We start from the raw sequence: 13806 nt of genomic DNA on the forward strand, positions 1-13806 counted from the left end.
ATCTATTGCCAACTTAATTTCAACACTAGATGTTGAAAACTAGCTGTGTGCCTAGTCTAGAGTTGGCGGACGTTTTTAGGTATGTCAACCTAACACTTATTAAAGCTATTTAATCTACTTAAACTAAAGTAAAAGTCTATACTAATATTAAAAACTTACTCTACACCTTTGATATTATTGTTTTTAAACTAACAGACTATTTTAAATGACCTATTTAATTTTATATAAGATATCAAAAGTCACCTTGCTTATAAACACGACGTGTTCTTATACTGAAATCTTAAAACATTAATAACTTTATGAATTCTGAACAGATTTTAATGTTTTGCGTCTCGTTGCACTCAGAAAACTTATCTCTAGCACTTTTTCATCTACTTAAACCATTACTACCTTTATACCACTTTTTTGACACTCTCAGGAGCACTCCAAAGTATGTCGTAGTAGGTAAAGAATACCGACTTCTACTTAGTTGGATATGCTTGGAGAGGAGCAACCAGCCAGCCATACCCGTAAGTCACATTTGCATGTCACTAGCAAAATTTCTGAGCAGGAGGTACCATCAATTGTTGTGTAACAAATTATAATCAGATCGCTTGCCAATGAAAGTGTCAAATCCTCTGAAATTTTGAATCGACTCCAGGCACAGTTGGGAGATGCTACCTTGTCAAAAACTCAAGTGTTTGATCGGGCCAAAAAATTTCAAAGCGGTTGTAACGCAGTGGAGAACAGAAGTCACAAACGTCGTCCATGGACCAGCATCATCGGTGACAACATTCAGGCTGTTGATGACCATGTGGAAGGTGACTGCTGCAAAACATCTCTGAAATTGCATCAGAGGTGGTCATAAGTGTTGGAAGTGTGCATACAATGTTGTCAGACATTCTTGGATACAGCAAAGTGTCGGCAAGATTGGTTCCATGTCTTTTCACTGAGGCACAGAGAAATGTCTGAAAGACATTTGTCAGTGGCCTCTGAGTCGCTTTGAGGAAAAAGGAGAGGCATTCTTGGACCGTATTGTGACCTTTGACAAAACGTGGTCCTCCACTACACCAAAAGCAAGAGAACAAGCATGGAGTGGTGGAAAATTGAAGAGGAGGTACCAGTCAAGGCCAAGAAACACTTGTCAGCTGGAAAAGTTTTGGGACTGAAAAGGTGTGCTGTTGATTGATTTCTTGCTTGAATGAGGGACGATAAATGCAGCATACTACTTCCCCCCAGTTGTATGATGACATAAGGACTGCTTATCGCAACAGTTAATGCCAGCAACCGTATCTCAATGCCCTGCTTCTGACTGCACAGCCGCATATAGCAGGTCAGACTTGCGATAAACTCACTAAAATTCATTGAACACCTGCCACACAATTCACCATGTGATTTCCACATGTTTGGTTTGCTGAACCAAACGTTTTCCTAAAGAAGTTCTCTTTTCTTTTCTCCTAAAGAAATTTTAGGAGAGGAAAGACAATGACTGTAGTCAAGCATTATATGTGCAATTGGTTGTTGGGGCGGCCATCTTGTTCTTTTAATGAAGGAATAAAAAAGGTGTCCAAAAACCATTCTTGGGCCTTTATTGTTTATGTTAATGATACGTTTGAACTACAAAATCCTGATTATAAAATTTTATCTTATGCCGATGACACAGTTACAATAAGTTATGGAAATTCTTGATTTGTATTTTATAATAAATTGGAAAATCAACTTACTGAATTAAAACGTACGGTTAGATTCTAATAAGTTACCGACCGGGTTGGTCTAGTGGTGAACGTGTCTTCCCAAATCAACTGATTTGAAAGTCGAGAGTTCCAGCGTTCAAGTCCTGGTAAAGTCAGTTATTTTTACATGGATTTGAATACTAGATCGTGGATACCGGTGTTCTTTGGCGGTTGAGTTTCAATTAACCACACATCTCAGGAACGGTAGAAATGAGACTGTACAAGACTACATATCATATTTACACTCATACATATTATCCTCTGAAGTATTACCTGAACAGTAATTGCCAGAGGCTAAACAGGAAAAAGAAAAAGATTCTAATAAGTTAGCTCTAAATGTAAATAAGACTGTCTGTTTAATTTTTGATAATCATTATGACTACTGACTTTAATGTTGTTATCAGAAGTGAATTTGTTAAAAAAAAAAAAATGGTACACAAACTATTTAGGTATTATTTATCGATCGACATTTCAGATGGTATTTTGAAATTTCAAATAAAATATATGGTTTTCATACTATATTTGTTTATCTAGATTAAGCAAAATTCTTACTGCTCAAAATCTATTTACTATTATGTATGGGATTTATTACAGTATTGTGTGGTATAGTGTAATTGCTTTGGGGTCAGCAAATAAAAATATCAAAATACAACCTAAGGAATCATAAATATACTGCTATGTTTTATTTTAATAAACTTCCTCTTGAAACGAAAAGTCTAGTATCAAGAGATCGGAAAGGTTAAGATGAATGAACTTAAAATAAGGCTATTTCACATAGATGAATACTTAAGTGACTGTATTGGATGGTATCATATTTGGTTTTGCAATTTTAGTTTAAAATTTTTGTAGACTTTTTTTATATTTTTATTTTCTTTGTATTATTACTTTTTTTTATTTTGTGTATTTGTATATATGATTTTACATATGATTTGGCATCAGATATTACATCTCTGCAAGAAAGACATTGTGTTATTACATAAAAAATAAAATAGAGTAAATAATATAGTAGTGAGGAACTAAAATTTTGTTTTGTAGTCGACAAAACGCTTCTGACATAGGCGGTACATTTGAAAAAACAATAGTTACCAGTGACAATGTAAATACTGTTTTAATAATGTGATGATGATGGAATGAACATTTTCGTCTGTGGTCAACAAAACACTTCTGATATCCTGATCGCAGATTACATATTTGTATGCCAGTTGTGTTCTGGTTGTAACACAGTGACCGGATGGTGGCACGTTGATGGCAATTGAAGGCATCAATGGACCGGTGAAACGAATTTGAATTTTATCTAACTTTTTCACCTTATTTTTCATTTTAAATCGTTTGATGCACACCTGGGGGGATTATTCCCTGTCCAGCAATATCATGTTTGAAATAAAGTCAATACACTTTGCAATCAGTATACTTCATAAAATTTAATGTTTAGCAACATAAATAGCAACCGTAAATTTTAATTTTATTTTGTTATTCGTGTTGTATATTTTATCGTAGCAAATCCATCTTAGTTTTAACCTTACTTTATTAATATTTTAATATCCAAGAAGGGTTTTTTGTAATTGTTTTTGACCCGGGCAATGGTAATGCGAAACCGTTATTTGCCCGATAAAAATATCACATTTATGAGGGTTTGCGTTGATAGTGTCTGATAAATGGTGCTTAACCGTAATTTTTCCTTAGCGAATCATATATAGAAAGATATACCAGTATTAGTAGAAAAAATGTTATATTTGTAAATTAAAAAAAAAACAAATTGAAAAACGTTTACATTTTGGTTTGTTGTATTATATTTTTTAAGTTAATAAATTTCTTTGAAATTTTATTTCACCATAAAATTTGATGAATTTTTATGAAATTTAGATCAAACTTTTAATGTATCAAGAAATACGAATAATCTTTCAGAGATTTATGTAAATTTATAAAAAAACATTTTTTAAACGTGTGGTTATCTTGATTGTTCTGGATTGAGCGATCAAATAGTTTTCATCTTTTCTCTTACCCATTTTATTATATAAACCTAAATAATGAAATTAAAATATTTCAAAAGCTAGATATTATATTGTATTGTTTATCGACTGAAATTTTTGTATGAGTATATTACAATCGAGTTTATTACTATTTTCCATACAGTTAATCTTCTTTGTTCTAATATATAGATAGGTTCATCATAAAAGAACGGTGAATGTTTAAGGCATGAATTAAATAAAAACAAAAATTACAGTATTATATCGTTAAAAAATTTGACAAATACAACATATTTTTTTATTTGTCAAATTTTTCATTTCAAATAGTCTTATTACAAAGTGAATTTCAATGTGCAACCATTTTCAGCTCGGCAAATGCCCAATCAATATTGTTTCTGCCTATATGTGATGTAACACATCTTCTGTTACGGTTGTAATCGCTTCATTATTATTTCCTTTCACCGATTCAGGTCATTTAGTAAATAGCGGTTTTAATATATTCCCTTCCCGCAAGAAAAGTCAAGAGTTTAGGTCTGGAATTGTTGGGGTTAGGCTATTTATCTACGCACAAAGTTTTCATTTCAAGACTAGTCAACAAATGCATTAAAGCGTGCTTAGTCTTTACTTAAGCCGTCTTGTTAAAAATAAATTTGACATGTATTTTCACATTCGTCCAGTTGAGGTAAGCAACAGCCTGTTAATATATTAGGATAAATATTTCCATTAATAGACTTTTCAGCAAAGAAAAAAGGCCAAGATCAATGATTTTCATTAAACCACACCAAACATTCACTTTAAAAATGTCATATACTTCTCAAAGGTAAAGTCTGTTTTCAGAACCCCATATTCGTGAATTCTGTATCTACTACATATCCATTAACGCATTGGTTGCAGTTTTTTTTAACGCAAGCGAAATACCTGTTATCCAGTATTTATGTTTCTATCGGTATGTTACAAGATACTCGCATCATGTAAGCTTTTGGCTCTTGAAATGGTACCTGTCGGTCATCGATAGAACTATTAGTGAATTTTATATTCAAATGATGCGGTACCGGTCTCTCATGTCAGGTGTAATCTTTCTAATGTCAAAATATTATTTTTAGAATTTCTCAGTACGATATAAAAATATGAAGAGGATAAATAGCGGATACCGGTGTTCTTTGGCGGTTGGGTTTCAATTAACCACACATCTTGGTAATGGTCGACCTGAAACTGTACAAGACTACACTTCACTTACACTCATACATATCATTCTCATTCCATCCTCTTTAGTAATACATGACGGTGATTCCTGGAGGCTAAACAGGAAAAAAAAATGTATAATACAGTTGCCACACAGAAGGGAAATTGAGGGGAAATTCTGATTACTGACAAAACACATTGTCCTTTTTCTTGAACAGAAAACATAGTAAATAAAGAAACATCTGTGGTTAAAATGGCTGTTGCACAAAATTTTTGGATGGAGGTTTTTACTTTTAGTGTTATTAATTTAACTTCTCAAAATGTTTCTTCTAATGATTTGATTTGAATTACTGAAATTTTACCGTTCTTTTATAATGATCCTTAACATTTATAAACGTATGACTACCAAAGTTAATTTCTATTAATCAGATCATTAATATTTTTATATGATACTTGTGGGTATTTAATAACTTCTTGTTTAGTGTTCAGAATTTTGTGTTAAGGATGTTTTTGATGAAAGTATTACTACAAAATGTTCATACTTCTTAGAAGTAACGCGTAATAATTTTAGAAATAATTAACCTACTAACGATAAAAGTAGGATTATATTTTTAAGTTATTTATCATTTTAATGCACGCGTAACTGTTTTATGTTAGTTAATTTGTTTAGTATAGACGGTTTAATTTTAGAAAAAACTAATGGTTTTTTCTCTTGTGTCTTAAATATAGTAGTAATATGTGTGCCTTTAAGGGAACAATTTCTATGATGAACATTATAACTGTTATTTTTGATCTTATAACTAAACCTTGTCTCACAAAACCGCTAGCAAACCAAAAAATAATAGTATGATGATTCTAATTTTTATTTTAATTTAGTGCCATCCATCTGAGAAAAAACTTCTCTTTACTTAATAACTGGTAATACAAACATTTTGAAAATAATGATAAAATTGTATATTTACCTTAAAAATAAAACTTTTAAGAAATTACGTTACCACTATATTAAAATTTCCTCGAGTAAATGAGAAAAAATATTTATTGCCTTGGTGTATTTTTTTAATATCCAATAAACTACTGCCTGTTGAACCGTTGTCATCGTTTCTCAAATTTATGACAATGTCTTCAAAAATATTTTCACACATACTATCTGCTTCCCGTCCTTTTTTTCCTCTTTTATTATATATTGAATACAATTTTTCCAAGTATTTGTAATTAACATCTATCGGTAGATTTTTTACGTCGTTTTATTATTTGTGTTCTGTTTATCATCCGCATGCCACAGCAACAGACAAGTTATAGTTTACATTGCAATATTGTATGCGTAAAGCAATAATTGCACTTATACATGGGAGTGACAGAATGACTCGGCCTAAACTACTGAGATATTACTTTATTTGCTAAATTCATTCTATATCTGTTGCAGGTTTTGATAATATCGATAGTCACTGTTTATAAAAAATATTAGCTTTTTGGTTATTAACATATGTTCCTAAGTATACTTTTGCGCTTAAAACTTTGATCGACAAAGCATTAGACTTATATGAGTATTTTAGGACAGAATAAACAGCTATAGTACTTTGTGTACTAATATACTTTAGTATGCTGCTTTATCGTATTTTTCTAGTTATCTGTCAAAAATATTGCGGACCGGATTTGATAAGCGGCACTTCAAGAATGACTTTTTTACAACTTCTGATGGCAGATCATTTCAAGCTTTCGAAATCCATTCTTCAGTCGTCTAATTATGTTCCTCGGTGTAAGGGGGATGAACGTTTTCAGTCGACCACTGATTGTATCTTGTAGGAATACAATCTTTAAAATATGTATTAACCCCGACATCCAGTGTTTGTAATTGACTTTTCATACCTCCAGGAATTACAACTAAGCAGTTACTCTTACTTTCTTATATCCAGTTGTTTTTACCGTTACTTGTTTTTCTCTCTTCTCGCTTAATGTAATTTTACGGCATATCAAAACAAACAGCGACTTCAGCATTACCGATTTGACCGAGACGGTATTGTTTTTTAATTGTAGATCGATTACGTAATGTTTATATCTCACTAATTTACGCTTGTAATCTGATTGTAACTTCTGACAAATGGAGGGTTTGCAATGCAGTGACAGACATTGCCTTGTCACGAATTTCTCACATCATTCGTGGCTAGCTTTAAATTGAAGACTGTTATTCCTGGCAATTTCCCTGGCCTTTAACATCACTAGAAGACCTTTTGTGTGGAGTTCCTTGAAATAGGCAAAAAGAGCAGCATTGATTTCCAAATATTTTCCGTGTTTTGGTCTCAAAAAAGATCTCTTCATTCATTTACATGCAAATAATCTTTGTGTCATACTGCATCACTAACGCGCGTTCGCTTCACTTACCGAAAACCATTTACCGGCGGCACAGATTTCTGATCTGTTCAGCGCATAAAATAACCTTGTGTTTAAAATCAGCAATGTATGTGAATACTTTACCACGATGATGAAACGGTTAGAAAAAGTCAACAAATAGGTAGAAAGGAACGATTATGAAAAATCAGACCGATTTACAACTATAGTAGTACACCGTACGCCTGTTCAACATCAAATGGATGTTAGACAGGAAACGTGAAAGAACTTTTGTCATCATGCATAGAGCATATGCACAAATTCCAGAGCGATCACTCATTAAATTATGATGTCAACAGCGATAAGCTATTGAGATGTAAAGCTTTCTGATAAGAGTCATCTTTCTAGAAATTTATGTACGATGACAAATGTTCTTTCATGTTTTTTGTCTGGTCTCCATTTGATGATGAACGTGCGTACAGATTCAGCTTTCCAGCTATTAACTCTGCATTTATGTCAAATAGCTTTAGACCTCCAATTTAAGTCGCACCTTATGTTTTGACCCTTTAATCTGTTAAAAAAGATGCATCTTATATTTGAAGCAGTACTGGTAAGTTATGTTAAAACAAATTTCAAGGTGTAAATATTTATTGATTATATATATATATAATATAACTTGAAATAAGATCCTGGAGCTTCAATTGTGAAAAGATTTTATGTATGCGATTAAAATGGGATTCATACATCCCTGAAAAGGAAGATACCTCGTGACAGATCCAATTGCCACACCACCCCCCTGTACCTAACCCTTAAGAGCTTTTCTAAAGGTCATCTTTTAGGCTTGAAGACATATTTCATCTTGCCTCGGTCAGGATGCCACTGATGCAAATGTCACGTGTGACATTCTATGGAATATATAATTTATTTAATCTTGTTACCATATTGTAAAGAGCGTGTCAAATACCGGTTAAAATATCTTTATCTCATTCCAAAATAAACTTAAAAGTATGTCAGTAGTTCGTGTACTTATTTTATTCCATCGTACTTATTTTGACATGTGCCCGTATCACAACTTTGCAATCGCTAAGTTTAGTACTCCTTTAACTCTACCTATATCGCATAAAGGCTTTACTGTCTTCTGGAGATTCTATCTGGTTAATCGTAAATAATCGATCAGAAAATCTTTCACGTTGCCTTCAGCTAATAATCAAAAAGCATTTGACAATTAAAACGATAAAAAAATGAAGCGAACAAAAACTTCCAAATCGCTTTTCATGTCGGTTACTGATGATTTTATTATCATTATTTTATCAAATTCAAAGTTCAACATTTTGGAGATAAATCTTTTTAAATTACTAAATGTTTGTTCTTTCTTATAACTCGTAAATTTCTTTGCGATGAGTTATTGCTATCTATTTTATTTGGATAGTTTTCATAATTTTATATAGGAAATATTGCATTTAACAAAACCAAAAACGGCGAGGCATTATTGTAAAAGCTTACATTTTAAATCTATATTATTGTAGGTCTATAAAAGGTTGATATCGGTTTATTTTTTTAATGAAAATAAAAATTTAGCAATATTGTATATATCCTTTTTTGTTCATACCTCATCGATTTCAAATATTCTTTATAAAAAAAATTATAATTTTGTTATTTTACGTAAATAAAATGTTTGTTATAAATTTTAATTCAAATAAAATTACCAAAAACCTCACAATCGTGTCTTATAGAGTGTCTACAATTTGTACCACACAGTCGTCGTATGAATGAAAACATTAAAATTTTCCCTCTCTTGAATTATAGGCCTGTTTGATTCAAGAATTTGAAAACATGTATACTTACTTTCCTTCCTAAATTTTCTACTAATTCAGGTGCTATTTAGTCAGAGTTAATCTGAACAGTTGATTTTTACTGTACGTATTTTACGATTTTGTCAAAGGAAACATTTTGTTTTAAATTAGGCGAAGGAGTTTTTTTTATAAATTAGTTTAATTTTTACTTATAATTAAAATCGCATACATTATAATAAATTCTTTATCTTAGTTTATTTGCAGAACTTTACTATAATCTGCGGGTTTTTATAAAATCCTAAAAAAAGCAGTTTAATATAATTTATGATTTATCAAGGTAATGTTGTTTATTCTCCTATTTTTAACAAAGAATAAATTTTCTTTTATATTTTTGTTGGCGAACGACTTGTGGATGGTTAAATTGATTTGAGTGAATCTTTTGATAAAGAATTAGTAACCGCTTTGATTACATTTCAAATATCGATTTATTAAATGTATTCAGATTCCTACAATAATAAAAGTTTGATGGTAAATTAAACATTTACTTTAATACGCTGTTTCACAACAGAAAATCATACTTTAATTTGTTTTCTATGTGATTTGCCATCTCTTTTTATGACTAGACGCATGTAAAGCACCTAATAGTCTAAGATCTGGCAGCTGATTTCTGCAGGTGTCTGTTTTTTAATGAAACTCCCAGAAAATCAGGCAGGAATTATCTATTCGATCTTGCGTATTGTTTTTTAACTTTTGTCTCGATATTTTATCGGTGAAATACTTAAATAAAAATTCATCAGAAATTAGTTTCAGCGACCCAAACCTAAAATTATGCGATAGATTAATTACTCAAATGAAATTAATTGAGCCTCAATTAATGAGTTTTTGGCAACGAAAAACATTCCTGTAGTTCTTCAACCACTTTATTCACCTTACTTGAGTCCATGTGACTTCCTGTTCCCAGCTTTAAAAATACACCTCAATGGTACCATTTTGGAACAATAGAAAACATTAAAAAAATGTAATCGACCACCTGAAGTATCCTCCGGTTTCTAAGTTCCAACACCGCTATGAAGAGCGGGAAACTATCACCTTCAAAATAGTTCCCTTGGGAAGCCACACAACGCTTTAAATAAAAGGTTTTTCTGAACCGGTCTCATTACTTTATTTACAGACCTCGTATGTGTCAGCAGGTCGAACGCTAACTTTTTAACGCATGCGGTACACTCTTGATCTACCGAATCATGGTTATCTGGAAATTAAATCATTAAATTTGACAAGGTGCATTGTCATGATGTAGCATCCGGTTGTCTGATGGCTGGTCTCACGTGGGCGACTCCTTTCCGCAGTCTTCCAAGAATTTCTCGGTAAACATATTGAATTACAGTCTATCATGCGATTAAAAACTCCTTATGGACGATGCAGTTACTAACAAAGAAACAAATTAAATGCTCTTTTGGGATGCGGTGAGTTTGAAGTGTTCCACTCCTTGCTCTGGCATTTTGTTTCTGGGTCGTACTCAAATATCCAAGATTCATCACCGGTATTAACATTTTTTTAGAAAATCAGAACAAGATCGCGGCACACTTCCACCCTGTTGTTTTTCTGTTCGACAGTGAGTTTTTTTTGGGACCAATTTTGCACAAACTTTTTTCACATCCAATTTGTTTGTCAAAACTTGAATTGCGGTACGGTTCAAATTCAATTGTTCTGCAATCATTCTGACAGGTAATCGCCAGTCGTACTATATCAAGTCTCATTAATTTATTTGCATACCATTTGAATCGTGAAAATTGGACTAGCGGTTGCTGAAAAATTACAACGGAACCCCAACCAAACTTCTGAACGGCGCTGCGGGGCGCTTGAAAATATTGTCATCTGACGGGTACTACTGAGAGCGGACGGAATTATCGTGGTGGGGAGTGGGGATCGACCGTTTGAGATATTTGTGATTTTCTTCTGAAAATTCGGATCCGATTAAAAAGTATTAAATTTTTCCAAAACTTACATATATATATCGATATATCATGTAGTAACGAATCGGGATTTTTCGCTACTGATCGATACGTTCCCGTGCTAAGCTAGGGGACACACACACACAAATGGCATTTAGTAGGGTAAGATTTCAATTTACGTAACATCAAAAACTTCAGCTACTGGTAAGAGGCGCTCAAACACACAATAACCCGTTTAAAATCGTAGTGTAAAACAACTGGATTCACATTTTGGGACTCTTGTTGACGAACGACTGACATGGCTACACATTTAAAGGAGCTGAATATAAAATTTTTTAAAAACTAGACATGCTGAGAGTTTTATGTAATACTTGCTGGGGGATGATCGAATACGCTTGTTGTGTTTCTACTGAGCTCTGGTCTGTTCCCGCTTAGACTACGGTGCGTAGCTTATTCGTCTGCTCAGAATAACGCTCGATGCAGTCCATGATTCATTTATCCGACTTGCGGTGAGCCATCCATTTAGACTAGACGAAACCAAATTTTCTGCTCTTACGTAGCTATAAAGCGCAACCAAAGCATCTGACCTTTGATGCGGTGTTCTCTAACCCGCATCTTTATCGATATCACGAACAGCAAAGATCTACTGCTATGCTAGGCATCTGAGCTCAGCACCTTTTCTTGCTTCTAAATATACAATTCTTCTATCCAATTCTTACTGTTGCTTCGTGTAATTACCCGCTTTGGGACGGCCTTTTCTCATTATTTACTGTATAAGGCCTTAATATAACCAGCCCAACATTTCGATACGTAGTTGTCTGTTGGATTATAAGAGCGCCTTACAAGCGATCAGTGATATGTATTCCAGAGACCCTGTTGTCCGTGATGTACAGTGTTATCTCTGAAATGATTTTGTGTAATACGATTGTGCACCGGGTGAGTGATGCACACAAGCGATACTATCTGGGGAGAACACCCTCATTTATAATTTAGGGTGTAAATGTACCTTCACTCTGTACAGAACGGTTCATTTTAAATCGTGTACGTAAATGATATATAATGTGTAAATAAAAAAGATTTCTGCTTACGTTAGCCGAAAGAAATGTGCAAAGCTTCCGTGACCTGAAGGGAAGGAAAGATCAGTACGTAAGATTGTGAGTACGGCTTGAATATGACAAGAACACGACATTAACAACCGCTTCTTTATGAAGTCTGTTAAAAGTTTGCAAGAGAATAGAACGGCTAAATTTAATCGTTTGTCGAGTCTTCATTGCGTAGAGTTACGTATAATTACAGTGAAAGCTCTCTAATTCGAATCTCAAGAGACCGACATTTTTTTTCGATTTAGGGAGTTTTCTATAGACCGGTAAAATAATGAAACTCAAAAATTGTACAGAAAAATGTCATTATTTAATAAAAATTGATTTTAATCTATAATAATGTACTACAGTACTAAATTACATTAGAAAAGACAAAATGTGCATAGTATTACGTAAAAATTAAAAAAAAAAATGAAATTCTGTACAATACCTTAATTATATATGTTGTAAATTTTTTTTTTTTTTAAATTTTCTTGCAGATTTGAAAATCAAGGGCATTTTGAAACTCCACTAAATCTTCTACTTCCGTGAACCTTCAAAGAATGTTCGAAGGTTATTTATTGCCAATTTAATTTTTTTTTTTTCATTTCCCGGAAATTAATCTAAATATAAAACACAGTTCAGGTACATTATTTAAAATGTACAGGTACATTATGATTTTTATGTTAACTACTGTTTGCCTTTCTTAGCTTCATTCTTTTATCTCTTGATATGTTTCGAAACCGCTCTGTTGTCAAAACTTATTGTAATCTTACTTTTACATTTCTGTTAATCTTTATACAGCGTTTCGTCAACGCCTATCCTTATAATTCACGTCACGCCTTATTTGGCCTTCTTTTGTTTGTTACTTATCTATTTCCTGTTTTCAATAAATTGAGTTTCTTGAAAAGGACATCCGCTTGATTGTTAATCGGTTCATTTATTGTTACTTTTTAATTTAACGATTTTTTCTAAAACGTTCATTTTTCTTCCTTTTAACATATGTGAATTAATTTCATCGATTCTTCCATTTAATGAGGGTATCCTTTTATCAGATGCGTCGCATAATTAGAATATTGTTTTAGATGTTTATATCTCATGCGTTCATTCATTATATCTTAATTATAATCTTCCTGTTTGTCCGATATATGTTGCATCGCATTTAAATTTTATTTTGTATATACTGTTACTGATTCTATGTTGCTGTTAAAACAAATTTTTTAGGCTATTATTTGTATTTATAACCATTTTTAAATTATATTTACTAAAGACTTGTTTAATCGGATAAATTTCTTTCCCGGTAACTGTTAATTTACTCCATTTAGAGATTTGTTTATCGTGTGTTTTAATTTCATGTAATTTATTTCTATTTTTATTCATTTTTCCGTTCGTTTATTTTTATACCCATTATTTTCTGCTGTTTGAAAAATGTCTAACTCTTTATATGCCGATTTCTTTAATGGTGATTTACGTAGTCTATCTATCTATCGTGCATCAAAAAGCCGATCATTTATGCTCCATCGAGTGATTCGAATCGTAAGCTATTATGTTATCTGTAAAGGTTTATTTTTTGTATGTTTCAAAATCTAGATTATTATTATTTCTTTTAATCGTTAGTTTTAAAAAGTTAATATTTTCATCTTTTTATTTTTCCATCGTTGATGGAAACCGTTGAACTTGTTCATTTCTTCATTATTATTAATTTATTTTTTAATTACTAATATTGTTACGTACACTTATATAATAAACTGAAAAAATCGGTTGCGTTTCCGCACCACGCTGAGGTAGCAACCTTG

The sequence above is a fragment of the Lycorma delicatula genome, chromosome 3 (assembly GCF_047948215.1).
Source record: "Lycorma delicatula isolate Av1 chromosome 3, ASM4794821v1, whole genome shotgun sequence".
Lineage (NCBI taxonomy): Eukaryota > Metazoa > Arthropoda > Insecta > Hemiptera > Fulgoridae > Lycorma > Lycorma delicatula.